Here is an 18,404-nt window from a genome sequence, read left to right as displayed (position 1 = left end):
ATTATAAAGATCTTTTAGGGGTGCACCATTGCAGTTTTCTGGCCGATCGCCAATCTTTAAAAAGCGTAACCTTCTGATTCTGATTTTAGCCAAAAGCAAATTCTTTTGTTGAGTTGGCAACTGGTTCTGGATCAGTCAGTCTGGATCTGGATGCATTTTTCCAGCATCGCTTTGAGAGACAAAGAGTTTCTTCCTGCTATAAGGAGCAACAAGAGGAAAACCTGGAAAAAGACCAAACTCAGTGAGGAGGATGAGAGGAAATCTGTGGACTGCTTAAAGCTGGTTCTGATCCGCAGACAAGAAAACATCAGTTTTTGATGAACCCCAGACTGATGAGGGACGGAGTGATGTGATTCACTTCCTGCTGATTTCAACAAGCAGAGAAACTAGTTTACAATGTTTTTGTTCTTTGTTTAGGTTAAAACACCAGAGGTTTTACAGAGAGAGTCGCTGCAGCAAGAGTACTGATGCACTGTAAAAAGTTACATTAAGTTCTCTATTTACTTAGGTTAAATTTAAAAAGTTCATTATTGCACACTCTACACAAACAGCTCAGCTTTAGACACTGGTGCTGCTGTCATGGTAGATCCATACCACTTTATTATGAAACTCATGAAGTACAACATTGCAGCTGACCAAAGTTTTGTACAAAAATAAAAACAAACAACAGTAAAGCAACTGTAAGAAAATAGAAATCAAAACATCACTAATACAGTGAAGTAGGAGTGCAGTATTAAGAAAGAGATGTTAGTTCACTCTGGGTTAAAAGCCAAAAAGAAAAAAATGAGTTTTTAACGAGTTTTAAAAAGTTGTATCATAGAGGTGACCATTCACCAGGTTAACCCTCTGATGGGTCTTTTTTGACCCGGTGAGGTCATCTTTTTGCAATATCTTTGTAATGAAAAGTTTTCATCACTTCATATTCCAGGTATTCCTCAAAAAATATGTAACTGATATCATGCAATTACAATTTTTGATTTACCTTTAGTACATTTTGAGAAATAGCATGTTTTATAGTTTTTCTGTAAGTGGGTCACCCGCACTCGGGGCGTCCTATGGTGGCGCAGGGGGTTAGCACGCCCCATGTTTGGAGGCCTTAGTCCTCGACGCGGATGTCGTGGGTTCGATTCCTGGTCCCGGCGACCTTTGCCGCGTGTCTTCCCCCCTCACTTCGTCCTCCTTCCTGTCTGCTTACTGTCACAAAAGTACGGGCCACTAGCGCCGCAAAAACTCTCCGGAGAAAAAATGACTCGCATTCATTTCCGATGGAATTTAATGGGAATCTTTGTTTCTTACCCACTGTGACTGTCAGGAAGACATTTTGTGAATCGTACACACTGAGTCCAAACTGTCACCCCTGAGTAATATTTTACAAATCAAGATCTCCTACATATAAGAATTACCTTTATTTTTACCTCACAAATGTGTGTAAATCATCAGTAGGCTACTGTGACAGTGTTATCGTCACAAATCAACCTATATAGTTAAGTAAAATTGTGAAATGCTCTCACAATAAAGCATTTCATATAACCTGTGACTAATTCCTTTCTAGATCAGGCATGTAAGAAAGTAAACAGGAGAGCCATACCACCCAAGCCCCGGTGGCGGAGGCCCTCGGGGACATGGGGAATTTTTTTTCTTTTGCGTTCCCTCGCAATACTTTTGCGTTACCCTCGGGAGCTGCGGAGGTTCATCGGTTAGAAAGACTCCAGAGAGCCGAGAGAGACACAGAGGGACCCGGAGCGGAAACACTTACTTCTATTAACAAGTCAACAAGTTATTTCCATCCTGCAGCTCCAAATGGACGCTGTTCTGAAGGAGACTGAAGTTGGTTTCAACTTATTTTTTCCACATGACGTCACGTACAGAGTGAAACAGAAAAACTAGAATAAAGATTGAAAACCAGCAGGACAAACAGGTTTTTGGTGGTGGATTATGAGCGCTCCCTGCCCTCTGGTGGTGAATTATCACAACATGTATTCTTCTTATTAATTACTCACCCAGATGATTTGCTGAAGTCATTTCACTTTTATCAGGTCGAATAAAATCCACTTTAATTAATGTTCTTAAAAAAATCACTTCAGGGTTAATAAACAGAAAAAAAAAATGTAACTTACTTCAGAAAAATCCTCCCCAAATGATTAACTGTCAGTAAATTTGAGAATCAAAGCCTGAAAAATATAAACAATGAAAATGTGCTTGTGATAAAATCCAACCCACTGAGATCAGAGCATTAAGCAGGATGAAAATATCTAGGGGAGAAAAATTTAATTTAAAAGTTTTTTTCAAAGTAAAACACAATTGACTGAATTCACCTGCAAGTACATTTTAGCTTGTTAATTATTTTACCAGAAAGCACGACTGTGTAAATTTCTTAGGATATGATATAAATAATATAATAGGGCTCCAAAGCCAAATCAACAGTTATTCTGTTTTCCAGAAAATACAATTTTCATAAATATTCTCTAAACCACTGCGACAGACTGGCGACCTGTCCAGGGTGACCCCGCCTCTCGCCCAGAACGTAGCTGGAGATGAACCAGCAACCCTCCTGACCCCATTAGGGACAAGGGTGAACAGAAAATAGATGGATGGATGGATGGATGGATGGATGGATTCTCTAAACCAGAAACTCACCATGTTTGCGTAAACCTGTGCTTCTCAATTCCAGTCCTCAGGCCCCCCTGCCCTGCATGTTTTCGGTGTTTCCCTGCTGCTAAACACCTGGATTGAATCTGAGTGATTAACAGGCTTCTGGAGTACTTGATGCCTGCAGAACAGGTAATGCAATCATTTGGATCAGCTGCTCTGAAATAGGGGCACATCTAAAACATGCAGAGCAGGGGGGCCTGAGGACTGGAATTGAGAAGCACTGGCGTACACCCAGTTATTTATTTCATCAAGAAATCTAAGTGTGTGATTTATTTACAATAAATACATGTGTTATCCATACGAAAATCAGCTGTCGATCCTTTAGACAGACCATAATAATATTTATAATGAGAAAGATATAAACGTGATCAACTTAACAGAAGTCAGAAACCAGCTGCAGCTTTACAAACTCACCTCTATATTCAGAGCGGGTTATTTCCCTCTGGTGGCGATAGTGGCAACTACAGGCTTGATAATGCATTGTTTACATTTAATATCCACTTAATGTGGAGTTTAGAGAAAACCTAAGAGTCTATCAACCATTTTCTGACTCAAATATTATTATGACATCTCTCAATTTACTGTTTGGTGCTACTGTTGTAATGAAGACGGTTTGAGATCATAAAAAATAGCTCCTGTATTAAACTCTTTAGAGGACATTTTTTCTGGTCAGAGTCAGACTGAATAAAATCCTGCAGTGACTCTTATGTAACGGCATTAACATGTGCTGACTTGATCTGACTTGATAAAAGTGAACATTAAAACAAAGAAACAATAAATATGGCTGAAAAATGTACTTGAATAATGTCTGTAGTTACGATATTTCACCACCAGAGGGCACTATGAACTCACTCAACCGTCATAAAACTGATAAACTTTAAACTTCTCATGAAACAATTTCTAATGTACGAAGCCCCCTACTGGACATGGGGAATTTTTTTCTTTTGCGTTCCCTCGCAAAACTGTACTGATCAGTTATGCGGCATAATTGAATACTGTAAGTCTTTCTTACGGTGGCCGCCGTACTTTCTGCTTTAATATAAGGTTATGTAAGGTTCCATGTATGTTAATATCTCGTTGTGAAATATCTGAAGTTTTATATCTTTCTTTAGGATAGAAAGGCACCACAAACCTATGATACAAACAGAAACCTTCCGTAAGTAGGAAAGAAATAAAAATACATCCAAACTATATTTCTGAGTTATTATCGCGGCGTAATAAGTCATCTGACAGTTTTGATTGTGTCGCTGTTGTGCTGGTTGTCTGAATGGTTTAAAGAGCTGCTTTCATGTTCAGTTCCATCTTAACCTTAACAGACATAAACATGCAGTGAATAAATCAATTTTCAATCAGTTTTTTACACCAAAAACTTTATAATAATAAACACGTTTTATTATTTAAAAACACGACAAACTAATTGTGGTAAAGGGCCGTATTGGGTGAACTCGGGAAATCTCATCTGTCCGCGTATCAATTAACTCCAAACCACTTCTTTGTTCTGTCACATTTATCGATTTATTCCATTTTGATTATCATGCTCCAAACTTTGCAAGGACTGACCGCCCCGCTCACCACTTCCTCATAAACACAAACCAGCAGGCCAGTAACCTTCCCATTCATAGTTAATGACGTCACTCCCACATCGACACACCCACCACCCAAGTGTCAAAGTCGCGTGCTCCTGTCATATCAATAATTACTTATTTCACTCATAAGGCTCTTACAGAGCCTCAGTGAAAACGTGTAATAAAAGAAAAGGCCTTCCAGTAACTGTGGTAACAGTAACTGGTTCTGGTCCTGGTTCTGGTTCTGGTCCTGGTCCTGGTCCTTCATCCCTCCTGTCGGTTCTGTTCGGTCCGTTTGTCCTCATCATGGTGGTTTTGTTTAGTCCAGTTGTCTGCAACCTGTACAATCTAGAGACATTTTATTTTATTTTTATTTTCCAGTTTAATAAATTGGGTCCAAAGCCACAAAACCACATTAATAAATATTTACTTCATTTAATCTGTTTTAACTGTTAAAGAGAAAATATTTTATTTTTACTTTAAGGTTTTATTATATTATATATTATTATTAGTCCTGCACTGTAAGAAGTCTAACGAGTTTTTAGAAATATTAATTCTTTGCTACAATTTATCAAGCATTTAATAAAGAAATGCTCTTATTGCATTTTAGGCAACAAAGTTTTTATTGTTTTAAAAAGAAATTAATTTGTTTGCATCTTTTAATTTACTCCTATTACAGAAAAAGCATCAAATAGTTTGGTGATTGATTGATAACTAAAATATAACCTCAAAAATGCCTTTTGCTTAATATTTGCATTTTAAATTTAATATTTAAAAAAATCCTTTTTGTAAACATTTTTTACCCAAAACTCCTGAAGCGTCACTTTTAGCTTCACCAGGTAAAAAAATCTCTTATTAAGAGAGATTTTAAAATGAAAAGTTTTTAATTTTAGTGAAAATGAAAAACTAATTTTCACTAAAAAAACAGAGAAATGGTTGAAATCTGTTTTAGTTTCTTTGTTAAACTTGAGTTTGTGATCTTCAGTCGTAACGAGCTGCAGGCTGCAGAGCTCTGCTTTAATCAGTCTAACTAACCTTCATCACTGCAAAAGACTCCGGAAACTCTCCCGTTTGTAGAAACGTGACTCTGCTCGGGTCGTCGGGCTTTAACTGTTCCCTCTGAGGTCGAGGCTCAGAGAAAGTATTCCTGTGTAAAGATGAAGAAACGAAGCTTCAGTCTGCCGGTGGATTTACGGCCGAGCTGAACGAGAGTCGCCGAAGAGAATCTGTAAAGTGTTTGGTGTGAAGTGTGAAGACGAAGAGAAGTGAAGAAGTGAAGCTCTCCAAGCAGCCAGCAGTCCTCTGATCAAACCATCAACACTTTTCCTCGCCTCATTTGTTCCCTCGGCAGGTTTTTCACAAAATTTTGCAAAGTGTAAAAATGTGGTGATTTTTTAATGACAAATTTACGAGGAAAGCATTTATTTATTAAGAAGATCCAGAAGCCACAGGTCCGAGCTGAGCTGATGAATCAACATTTACTGCTCAACATGTTCAGAACAACAACGGAGGAGATCTGGAGCGATTTACTCCACATTTCACTTCATCTGCAGAAACACTTTTTCTTCTTCACTTGGAAACTTTTGACTTTTTATTCGTCCTCACATGTTGGAAACTTTTAAGATCATTGGAACTAAAAGGAAAATATTTATTTTCTATCCAGTGTTCAGTTTGAAATCAGCAAAAATAAAATCTCACCGAGTTTAGTTTCTAGAGTTTCTTAGTGCTCTTAAATAAGACAAAATAATTTACAAGAAACTTTTCAGCAAATTATAGGAGCTTCTTTAAAGTCACTGCCTTCCTGCTGAATGTCTCCATCTAGTGGTCAGCAGCTGCAACGTCTTAAAATAAGAGTAAAAACATCAAAATGTTTTCTAAAACGGGCACATTCAGGCAGTTCTCTTGCCTCATGACAGGGGGCGCTTGCGATCCCAGACATTAGTGTAGTGACTCCTTCACTGCAGAGTAAGATACTGTAAATAAGTCAAATGCAGAGACATAGTTTCCTCCTCTCTTCCGAAGTCAACATGAATGACTACACTTAAATATTTATCTAACGCGTATTTTCAGTCGAACCAGGAAATAATAAGTAAAGGAGCTGAAAGGTCCAAACGGAAAGAAAACACAGGCTTTGTGAACGTCCTGCTAGAAACGGCCTTTTCCTGCCTCCTTTTCTCAACTCGTGTCCAGGACAGACTTGGTTTAGGATGAAGGGATATATTTGTTCAGAATGAGCGGATTTATTTATAAGGTAAGACGACAATTACATGTTTTTGTAGTTTTTATAGAAATGTGCGTAAAGATTGCAGAAAAGAAACATAACCAGCAAACTGCTGTTACTTTAGCAACCAGCAGCAGCTTTAATCTGCCACAGCGATTATTTATGAATAAAGGCCAGAAAAACATGAAGCCTAAAACCAAAGCACTGCATCAGACCGAATGTTTTGTTCTTTGAGTGGGAAATATGTCGTTGAACTGAAACGTAAAGTGGGATTTTCGTCAGTTGCTGTGGCAACGAGTCTGCCTGTAGCTTCAGAGAGCGAGAGAAATGGTTCTGATTTGTAGTTTGGTTTTTGGATCCTAGCACTCAACGAATAATAACTAGATTTGTTAGTTTTATTGAGTTAACGGAATTATTCTACCGCGGCATGTAAAAGAATAGTCTTTCTTCTCTCCAGCAATCTGCGCATGCGCGAAATTTCACTATGTAAACAATAACATGCAGGACTTTATATTAGTAAATCTGATTAGGATTAAGTCAGTGCCTCACCGGCTACGAACCAATTGATCCTGAATATTCTGAATATTTCCAGAATAGAAATCGGATGGACTCTTTTAACATTGTCTGTCTGCAGCTCTCCACACTTTAAATCAAAGTTGTTCATGTCTGGAAACCAGCTGGTGATTCAAACCGTCTCTGCAGAGGACAGCAGGCTGTACTACTGTGGGATGAAGCAGAACGATCAGATGGTTTACAAAGAAAAAAAACCTTCAGTCTATCAGGTGAGCAGCAAAGACTTTGAACTCAGCACCGATCAAAGGTTTTGCTGCTTGAATATTGATTTGATGGAAACATTTCTTTGTATCACTGCAGCTCAGTGCTGCTTTACTGGGCGAGGAAGAGGAAGGTCCAGGAGGAAGAAGCTCCTCCAGTCTGCCCAGCAAGGATCTGAACCGGTCCCATCAACGTCGTTTTCTTCCGTTTGAAACGTGAGACAGAGTTTAAATTGTTTCTGACGGTAGTCAATAAAAACCGGAGCGTGTTTTGACCCTGATCTGTTTGTATCCACGGATTGTTAAATGACATTTAATGGCATTTGATTTAGTTTAGTCAATATTAAGGAAGCCAAACAGAAAATCCACATCATGAATCGTTGAAGGTTTTCTCTGCTGACGTTTAGAAGTCAAACTATTAATGTTTCCTGATCTGAACCTCATTGTTGACATTGTTTTATCTCTATTTAAAAAAGCTTCAGGTGTAGAAATGTTGGGTAAATTATATATATTATTATCAAATATTTGTTGTTTCATGTAGCTTTTTAGTTTGACATATATCATGTTCTTGAGTTATATACCTTTATTGTTTTATCTTAGCCTAAAGAATGTTTTTATGTTGTTTCTTTCCTCCAGAAAGCCTCTCTGAAGAAAAACAGCGACGACCAGGTCCAACAGGGTTTATCGGTCAGCAGAAACCTCGTCCTTCCTGACCCGTTAGATCGCTGTAAAACCGTCGCAGTGAAGACGTACAACTTGCTCTGTTTTACCGTATCTGGAACAGAATAATCTAGCGTGTAGATAACATGTGTCTAGATAGTGACTGACATTTGCGTAGCAATTATGCGATTGAAGTGTTTTTCCCCACCCTTTGAGAAATTGCAACGCTCTCTGTGACAGGGATCCTAACGGCAATAAAAAGGGAGAACGGACACACGTTTTCAGAACGGAAGAGATTTGTGAACTGAAAACATTTCTCTGGCTGTTTCTCCTCGCGAGTACAAAAGAATGTAACTCTTTTGTCTTTCTTTGTTTGTTTAAGTAGTCTTTAATAGGTGTTAAACCTGACAAGAAAGGCATTTTGTCTTATTTTAAAAAAGTAATAAAATGATGTTTATAGTGATGTATATGTGATAATGTATGAAATCAGCTCCAGTAGCTCATGAACTGCAGAAAGTTCCAGTTGTAGAAGATTAGGTTGTTTTGAAATGTTATTTGAAGACGCTGTGCAGTTTCTATCCACTAGACGGCGACATTCCGCAGCCTGCTGGGGACAATTGATGATTTGATTGTCTAAATTTAGTTTTATTGATATAATTTAAGGTCAATTATTATGTTTGTGAGAAGGGCTTTATGAATAAGCTGTATGTATTTATATTTATGTAAAAGTGACACATTTAGGCAAAAGGTTTTATATATTTCTGTTGTCTTTGGACCAAAAAAGGTTCATATGACCAAAGTCCCCAGAAAATGATGCGAATGGACCCAAAAGCAGAAAAGTGCAGCACAATCATCATACTAAAAATGACAAGAAGAGACTGAAAGTGAACGAATCATCCGGTGGAGCTCCGGAGGACGTGATTAGCGCTGATTGGAGTCAGCTGTGGGGAACCGGATAAAAAGGAAGGGGATGAACCAGAGGCGTTTAGTTGAGCTCTGGATCAGGTTCGGTTCAGTGGGTCTCCAGGTTGTGCTCCAGGTAAAGTCAGCCAGGCTCTCATACTTGACGAATGATTGTTTGAGTGTCTAAAATGTGAATTAACTTCTCTCCGTTTTTCTCTCTCCAGAGTTTTTCAGCGTCGTGTCCATCTGTGAGTCCACGGGTGGTTTTCATCTGCAGCCGAGCGGCTCTTTAAAACTCCATGAAGCGTTTGGAGCGGCGATAGTAAAACCTGTTTTCAGAGCAGCTTCCTTGTTGGGTTTGTATTTGGTGCAAACTTTTAGTGTTGTCGCTGTGCGTCGGTGTGAATCCAGACATTGTTTGACGTTTAGCGTGACGTTTGTCCCCGCAGCTTCCAGTCCGCCGCAGACAGCAGGTGAAACGGATTGTGACTGATTTCTGGTTCATGGTCAAACACAGGTTGGTTTATTTGTGCATTAGTTTTTGAAATGACAATGTGGTGTTTAAACATTTGTCTTTGTTTTCAGAGAAACTAATATTTTTTCCAGTGCAGTTGACTGAAACAGAAGCTGCAGCATCTTAATGCATAAAAACGATTTAAAGTGCCTCAGTGTGTAACTGATCCATGTCAGAACCCATTGTGTCTCTACAGATCTCCGTGGAGCCACAGCTTCCTGGTTCGGTTCACCATGTTGGACGAGCTGACAGCAGCTGATTTAGATTGTAGTGTTTGTGGAGGAATGATCGGCTGCTGCCTATGTAGCTCCTGACAGGTGAGTCTGTAAATGTATAGTGAATTTATTCATTTCATTTTTAATGTGCTTAAATGCCATTAGTAGCGGTTTCCAGTCTAGTTAAAATGAGACTTTATGTTCAGCAAACGTTTATTTGTGGTTAAACTCATCAGTAACATAGTTTTTTTTTTTTTTGTCTGCAGAGCCTGGAGGTGAACTTTGACCTGAAGTTGCCCTGGTTCATTGTCCTCCTCCATACAAGTAAAATGTTTAATCATAAAGTTGTTTGTGTCCTCCAGTTTTTTTTTTTCCCCCCCAGATCGTCTTTGCTGAATACCAAGTGAGCCAGATGTGCAACAGGTGTGGAGCCTTGTTTCCATGGTTACAGGCATGGCCTGCTTATTGGTGAGTTTTTCAAGAAATGCAAGTGTTGTAAAGAAGAACCCAGAGACTTTGTTCAGAATGAGTGAAACTTTATTTGTTTTTCAGATTGAGTCAAGCAGAATCTTGAAGAGGTTCCTCTGCCTGGTGAGTAAAGAAATGTGACAATATGTTTTTTCTGTCTTTGCAGGTTTCCAGCCATCATGATCTGTACTGAAATGTTTTGCATCTTGTGTTAAATACATGTGATTGTTGCTACTTTTGAGTAGCAACAATCACATGTATTGAGTTTTTTGTTTAAATAAAAAGTAAAAACCGTGCTTGTTTCATGTGCCTTTTCCTCTTTTAGACCCTTTAAAGTTAAAGTTAAAGTTAAAGTTACTCCATATTCTGTGCAGGGTCAATGATCACACAGGAGACACTTTGATTTGTCTTTAATGAAACAACATGAAGAGATGATGCCATCTGGAAGCTGCACTGGCTGGAGAGAGAAATGAATCTGTCTGAAATAAAGACAAACATTATAAAAGTTAATCACTGGCTGTAATAAAGTCAAGTGTCAACTCTTACCTTTCATCTCTGCTGGTTTCTATGGAAACAGTCTCTTCTTCCAGCCCATGATCTCCTGTGTGGAGAAACAAATCCTTCAGTTTCTCATTAACAGAATTGTTCAGGTTTTGCTTCATAAACTTTCCTACTAACCTGCCTTGTTCTTGACAAAGTGGCCTCTTCTGGAGAGCAGCAACCGCAGAGAAGAAACTTTCAGTCACCTCAACATTGATGCAGACGGCTCTTCTGATGGAGTGATGACATCCACAAAGCCTGGAAAACAAAAACTTCTTTTAATAAAACATTATCTCAAAGTTGTTCCAATATAATTCTTTTAACTTACTGTGTGAATCTTTCATTCATCCTGCTTTGTTAAACTAACAGTTTCACTCAACCACACATAGATCCAGGTCAGTGATGACGGGGCAACCCGGTTACAGCAGGCGGTTCTGGCTGAGCTGAAAGTCAGAAACATTCATAAAATACAGGTTTTACTTTTTCAACACTGCATCTACTACAATACATGACATCTTCCTTTCAACAACTCCTATCAAAATATTCTTAACCTCATTAGGAAAAAACAAATAAAAGTGTTACTATATACATATGTAACTCTTCCTCTACACTTTTGAACATTTTCTTTTAGCTCTGACAATCTGTGGTGCCTATTTAAATTAACTGACTATTCTTATCTCTATTGTGTCACTTACAGAGTGAAGTTCAGGAACCTGTAACTTAAACTCTAGGACCGCATGCAGAGATTTGGCCCTTCGCTTTGACACATTCTTTAAAGTAAATCCATGAGCAAACAAGATATTTACAGCATGACCAAAATACAGATTCAGGATGAAATCAGACATGATGGTTTCTCAGGAGTTGCTCTGGTAACCAGTGAGGGGAAACTGAGGCTGGACCACCTGCTGAGCAGTGACATCACTTCTGGAGGATGAAACCACTGAACTAAATCTATTGACTCTTCATGTCAGAAACATTTCATACATATTTATCATTTTCACATTAAGCCTCTATTGAAGATGTTTTCTTTAGGATCCATGTTACTGTGATGACAGTAAAGTTTCATATAATTCAGAATAAATATCAAAGCTCTACTTCTACACACAATCAGTTGGATAATTTATGATAATACTGATATTAACCACACATCTTACAATTATTATGATCTTCACCAATTGGAAAAAAACATAAAAATACTTTTAAAAAAACAATTAAAGAATAAAACAAATAAAAAAACACATAAAAGCTACTAGTCAATCATACCAACGTCTCCAGAGGACTGATGAATATTTTACTGCATTATATTTAATGTTAGTAAACAGAAGAATCGTTTTATTATTAGACTCATTTAAAAAATTAATACATTTATACATAAACTTTATTAAAACAGCCATCAAAGTGCTGATGCAGCAAATACAAACACTTCACTGGTTCTGATCCATCTGGGTTTATTTAGCTAAAATCTCAATACATCATCATAAACAACCTTCAATCTCTGAAGACTGACTTTTTAAACATTACACAACAAGTGCAATGATGTGGAATAATTACTATAAGTTGTGTTGTTCTATGTTTATTCCCACCAACATAAATCTATCTGGGTCAGAACCAGACGGTTTCCCAGCCTTTGGATCAAACTCATGTGTTTCTCTGCCTGGCAGAATTTCATTACTGATTGTCCTACAAACTCTCTGTATTGTGATTCATTCATTGGTTTCACTTGTAAATAGTGTTTTTTCTACAATTTATCTACACAAGTTCAGTTTCACTTCAACAGAATCCAAACTTACAGAAAATGTTATTTACCTGATCATCCAACCTGACAGTAAACATCATCAGAAAAACAATCTGTAAACACATGAACAAGATATTTTAATTCATTTCACATATTCAATAAAGTCCCAGGCAGCTTGAAATGTAAAAATACTCAATTATTTTCCTCCTTAGTGCCACAGATCAAGATGAAACTTTTTGATTTGAACATCATGTAGTTCTACAGATGATGAACTTAAACTACAAATAATCAGCATTAAATGATTAATAATCGTTCATATAAACATTAAACACCAGAGGAGATCAAAATCTTCCTTCTCTGACATGAAAGGATGCAGAAACACAGTTGTTTCATCAACAGGTCAGACATCTTACTGTATATCTGACCACACCAGGTTGGTTACATTTCATATTTAGTTTTCTTTGATTTATACAATCAAAAAACACAGAAAAATCATAGAATGTTTGCAGTTATAATTATTTTAACCATATATAAATACAAATCAGTGTCAGGTTTGGACTTGGAGACAAAAATATCTTTACTAGTTTTGTCTAAATAATTAGTTCAGACTTTACACAGTCTACTATCTAGTGCTATAGATCTATAGTTATCAGAGCTGACAATGTTTTTAATTACAGGAAGTAGATTCATCAAGTTATCAAGAATAAAGCCAAACATAATAAAACCAGTGAAACACAAGGAAAGTAGAGTGGTGACCTTTGACCTGTCATATTTAAGATGTTCTGCTGAAATAACATCCGTTCCTATAGATTTATTTACAGACGGTTATTTCATTCCCTGATAGACATCCTGAGTTATGATACTTTCTACAGTACTGACCTTTTCTACTTGGAAAGGTTCACAGATAAATAACTTGTTGATAAATCTACAATCATATTCTCCTCATCGACGATGTGAGAGATAATTTACTGTTGTTATAGTTTTAACCTCTTTCCAAAAGGCTTTTATATCTTTAACTAGGAGCCTTTTGGCCAAGCAGTCCGTCCTCATGGTTTGTTCATTCTGTCATATTTCTGTTTTACCTCCATTTACCTGCTAGAAGTAGCAGCTTCACTGAGATATTTAGAGACAAATCTGTGTTCCAACCTGCTCTGTTTTTATCTTTACATCACTTTTATTATGTCACAATATAATCCGGTTTTATGTCCAAGATTACAGAAGTTAACAGTCTGTACAAGTCGCTGCCTCTCTTGGTAATTTAAAGGTACGTTACAACTGATCGGTTTGATGATAGTAACAGGATATTTGTTCAGAAAATAAACAACACCACTCTACATGTGTCTCATTTTCATTACTATTTACAGTTGTGGGTAAATGATCTAATTCACAGCTTGAAGGTGATAAACAGGAGACACTAGTGATGTTTGTCTCAAGTCCAGAGACCAAACCTTGTGTCGGTGCGTATTGCTTTCAAAGTCACCTGATCGATACAGGAACTGTTTCTAAATGACGCTGATTCACCAAACTGTGTTTATAAGGAAGTGAATCTGTCAGTGGGATGAATTTGACTAAATTATTCTTCATCTTTTACTTTGGAGCCTCAACACAAACTAAAGGTTTCATAGTTTGGGACCATTTTGCTCTTATGTCAGAAAACAAAACATTGATTTTCACTTTGTTGTTTCATCCAGTTTTTTTCTGTTTCTACTTGATCTGAATCCAAATTCAGATGAAATTGACTCTTAGTTTACTTTCATATTATGTTTGTCCTTTTAAATTATACATTTCATATTTTTATTCTTGAATTAAACCTCCATAAATAAAGACAACCCCGCTATAAATAAATAAAAAACGACATTTCCTGCAAAACACATTCATAAAGATCTACATACAAAATAAATATAAAAGACAACATTTAATTTATATAAACAATATACAGTGTCACTAAAATCAGTTTTCTTTAAATAAATCCACCTCCTCAATGTTGAGACATTATAGTGAATCAGAATGAAGTAACAGATTCACCAGGATAAACTCAGATATGCAGCCATCAGTTGCTTTTTATCTATTATTTAATTGTTTACATTTTTATTTCTACAGCAGGAGAAGTTGTGTTGGAAAAACTTATTTTTTGAATGACAATTTGTGAAAATACAACACAAAAAAATAAACAGTCCACAATCATCCTCATTCCAAACACTTTCATTTTCATCACTTGGTTCATGTTCTCGTTGTTTATTGACTGTATCGAAGAATAACATATATATTTAGATTTAAATGAAGATATGACATAATGCAATATATAATAAAACACAATGACTTCAATCTTATTGTTTAGACCAGGTCATCTAATCATTCTGCCAACTGCGTTGCCTGTAGGGACTTTTAACGTCCAGCAGGTGTCAGTATTCAGTGACGATATCGATACAGTTTAGCTTTGGGTCAAAACGACACGTGACCCCTCATTTACCCATCACTAGTAAACACATTGTAAAAGATATTAATGATACGATGGTCCAGCAAACAAACTATGACAGGTTTCACTTGTAGAAGTGAAACTAGATGCTGGGAAAACTTCTTTACTTGAAATTATTTAATTAGAATCTGTACAAAAAGGAATCAGAGTTTTTATCTGCATTCATGTGACACATAGATACTTTTTCACTTCTCATTTTGCATAAAAGAGCAAAAATAAGCAAGTTTATTAAGGTATTCATCTTCATTATGATGACATTCATATGGAGCATAGACATTTACAATAATTATTTATTTATAATGTTGTTAATGTGATTCACTGAGTCCAGGTTTCTTTTCCTAAATATAGCCACCCCTATAATATTATATTTACTCATTTTTGGTCTAGTTTTAGTCCCCATTATTTCTAATTACATTAAATAGAATGTCATTTTTATTTGCCATATTTGGGGAAATTTCAGGCTTACATGGATTAAGATTGGAGATGCAGACTGCAGAAATGCTGATCTTGCATTTTAGAAAATGTAATCTTAATTTTTTTTTACCCTCATAAATGATTTCTGAATATATTCACATTACCAATATTCATGAGCCCCTATGGATGACTCGTGGTTGACCTCGTGAGTTTTTAGATGCTTTTCTGTTAATAAAATACTTTTATTTACTTTTCCATACCTGCTGAAAGCTCCAAACATCACAATACAACCTTATTTCTAAATAATAGAAGTTTATTTGCGCTGATTTATTGAATCACATCTAAACAATAATGCCTTCATTTTACCACCGTGTCTGCATTGCATACAGTGTGTCAGTAACTCACAGGTAGAGCTGAAGGTCCGACCACAGAAAACCACGAACCGCTCCGGAGCCGCTGCCCACCTCCACGAACACGCAGGGGCTGCAAAGAGCGAATAGGACCCACAGTTACACCGTTATCACGGATATACGATACCAGCGGATGAAATGCAGCGATACTGTCAAAACTTCATTACGCCATTAAACAAAAACTCTCACGTCTTCTCCTGCATCTTATCAATCCAGTAGCTTAGCAACCTTGAGCTGCTATTAGCCTCTATTTTACCGAGAGCTAAAAGTTTTGACCCGACGGTCCAGAAATGTGATAATTATCATGTTACTTCATGTCTCTGTTAAGAAGGAGTCAGTTTTTCTTCAACATTTTGAATTCCAGCGTGTGTTAATGAGTCTTTGTCGGTGAAATGTTTGCTACCTTGCGGGTGTGTCCTCTGCAGCGGCCATCTTGGATTGTGCTAAAGAGGAGGCCCGCCCCAAACACAGCTCCTTTGTAGAACGAGCTGCAGTTTGATTGGCCTGAGGAAATTGACAAGGTGGAGTTTAACTAGTTAATAGATGGACTGCTGGATGTAAAGGCTGCCATTTTGAAAACTGCTTTGGTGCAAGTGACTCAATAAATAAAATTTGTTATCAGAACAGCCAAAGTTTGACTGAATTCTTCTTTCCACACCTTTAGACTGAGAGCCATTAGTTGATCTTTGTAAGTGAGTAAAAGTAAACAAAAACTAATGGAGAACAACTTCAGCTCTACATGCAACAAGTTTGAAATTAATTCATCATCTCTTCTTCTTCTGGTGGTTTGGAAGTGACGTTTATATTTCATTTGTTTTTATGTCATAATTGAAGGAAAATGGCAGCTGAGATCCTTCCTGATGAGATGAACAGAACCTCGGAGCATTAAGAAAAGCATTTGGGTCTGAGGTTGCTGGTTCCATCCCTCAGTTTGGCTTTGTTCTTTCCTCGTTTAAAGCAAAACAGAGCAAGAAGCTTCTGGATTCAAACAAAGGAAGACTTCAGTGTTTCTGGTTGGAGCTGGACATCTATGAATATAATAATTATTCATCTTTAATTCTGGTTGCATTCAAAAGGCCCAGTTACTCTGAAGTAAAAACAACTTCAACTCCTTTACTTCCACGTTTTCCTCTCTTTGTATCCACAGTGATCTGAACCGTGAAACTATGAGGTCAGATTTGAACCTTTTCAGGTTTTTCTCTGTTTTCAGCTCATTTACAGCCAACATTTTATTGCAGGAAATCGTTTCAGGAAGGAACCAGAAGATTCAGGACTCTGGGAGTTGTGACTGTAACCCACCTGAACACTGAGGCCCCAGAGCGCCCCCTGCAGGATCTGCTCCACCATCTCTGTTTCCAGCAGCAAATCAATCATCTGTTAGTCCAGACAGAAAAGCTGAAGCTGTCAATGAAGCTGAGCAGCAGAAACCCAGAAGAACTGGAAGCATCAGCAGGAGATGAACTGGACCACTAGGATCACTGATGCTGCAGCTGAGGAAGAGGAGGACGATGAAGGTGAAGATGCCATCCTCACACTTCCTGTTTATCAACCAAAGAAAGCAGAAAATCAGCTGAAGAAGAAACGTGAGGAGCGAGAGTCGTCCTGCGCCCTCTAGTGGCTGATTGGACTACTGCACTGGGAGAACTGGACCTTGACGCTACTGCAGCTGCAGTTTTAACACCTACATTTAAACTTAACCTTTCAAATCAAACCATATATTTCTTTACTACAATATTTCTTCATTGCTCCTTTTAACAATTAAACTTAATACATATCTTGTGTTTTTATTAAACCTTTATATCCGTGTTTTCAGAGTCCAGGTGTAATTTATTAGAGAAACTCAACATCTGCTTTATTATAAAAACATTTTCTTTCTACTTTACTTTAAATAAAAAAACAGTTGTATATAACAAAAATAAAAACAGTAATATCTAACGTATTAATTCTTCACTGTCTGGTTGTCGATTCTCAGTTGGAGAAAATAACTAACAAAACAAAACATAAAATATATTATTGACATTTTTTATTGTAATTTTCTACAAATAAAAAGTTTGCATCTGCACTTGTGATGGACAGGCCATACAACATTATTATTATTATTATATGAGTCGTTCTCATTTGGGCCATCAGTGAATTTCTAGGAGACAAAATGAAACATTTGGGGCTTTTTTGACTCCAGAAGTTCAACCTCCAGGTTTTCCATCGCTGATTGTTGCTGCAAACTTCAGCAGAGAATCGATCAATTGATCACAGCTGCTGCTGCTCACGTCTCGCCCACAAAAAGAAAGGTGGTAACGTCAGGAAATAGAAAGAGCTCTTAGTTTGACAAAAATAAATGATGTTAAATATGTTTATTTGCAGGTTTATTCAGACAAATTATACATCTGTCAAGAAAACAAAGGAGTCCGTTAATTAAACCGATAACATCCATCAGAACAATGAGGAAAATTCTTTGTTACAAGATCTCATCCATGCTGTTACATTCATTACTTGGTTGGCGTTTTTGTATATTCATGTCAGAAATATGTTGTGTTTTTCTGGAGTTCAGTGAGATTTTGGTCAGGGGTTATTGGACAAGTGTTGAAACCTGGAGATACAACAGTCTAAAGTAGACGTCCTGAAACAGTTAATAAAGTATCATGAAAGAAAAGGAGCCTAGTAAAAAACACAACAGAATAATAATATGAAAACATTAACTTTCTGATAAAATCAAATTCCCAACAATAACTATGATGCAAAACTTATTTATGTATTTTCTTGGAAATACACTATTTCCAAGCACTGTTCAGGTAAAATCACTCAATCAGGTTTATTCATATATTGTGCATAATATAGCGAGAGCTCATAGGACAATCAGT

At 37.0% G+C, this 18,404-nt stretch overlaps 1 protein-coding gene and 2 long non-coding RNA genes across 8 annotated transcripts in view; 1 reads left to right on the top strand and 2 right to left on the bottom strand.

Annotated features, from left to right (window-relative positions):
• The window catches only part of LOC122827331 (NLR family CARD domain-containing protein 3-like), a 400,427-nt gene that overhangs the window by 180,107 nt on the left and 201,916 nt on the right, over nt 1–18,404 (bottom strand). The gene's annotated exons all lie outside the window — the stretch shown is intronic.
• Nucleotides 5,938–10,814, top strand: LOC122827338. 4 transcript variants are annotated; one of them, XR_006370023.1, is made up of 11 exons: nt 5,940–6,468; nt 7,073–7,220; nt 7,312–7,427; nt 7,848–8,910; nt 8,999–9,130; nt 9,224–9,291; nt 9,485–9,605; nt 9,770–9,778; nt 9,886–9,971; nt 10,056–10,094; nt 10,670–10,814. It is a non-coding gene; the product is annotated as an uncharacterized LOC122827338 (long non-coding RNA). The 4 variants fall into 4 exon arrangements; XR_006370022.1 differs by having other exon boundaries at nt 5,938–6,468; nt 9,770–9,971; XR_006370025.1 differs by lacking the exon at nt 10,670–10,814 and adding an exon at nt 10,346–10,442 and having other exon boundaries at nt 5,938–6,468; nt 9,770–9,971.
• On the bottom strand, nt 10,372–17,219 carry LOC122827337. 3 transcript variants are annotated; one of them, XR_006370019.1, is made up of 8 exons: nt 16,846–17,219; nt 15,950–16,050; nt 15,542–15,619; nt 12,318–12,359; nt 10,840–10,954; nt 10,650–10,769; nt 10,518–10,572; nt 10,372–10,450 (listed from the first exon to the last, which is right to left on the bottom strand). It is a non-coding gene; the product is annotated as an uncharacterized LOC122827337 (long non-coding RNA). The 3 variants fall into 3 exon arrangements; XR_006370020.1 differs by lacking the exon at nt 12,318–12,359 and having other exon boundaries at nt 10,432–10,450; XR_006370021.1 differs by lacking the exon at nt 12,318–12,359 and having other exon boundaries at nt 10,432–10,450; nt 10,840–10,949.

Source organism: Gambusia affinis, linkage group LG24, assembly GCF_019740435.1.
Source record: "Gambusia affinis linkage group LG24, SWU_Gaff_1.0, whole genome shotgun sequence".
Taxonomy (NCBI): Eukaryota; Metazoa; Chordata; class Actinopteri; order Cyprinodontiformes; family Poeciliidae; genus Gambusia; species Gambusia affinis.
The sequence above is the reverse complement of the archived record's forward strand: the minus strand, read 5'-3'. Positions and strand labels throughout refer to the sequence as shown.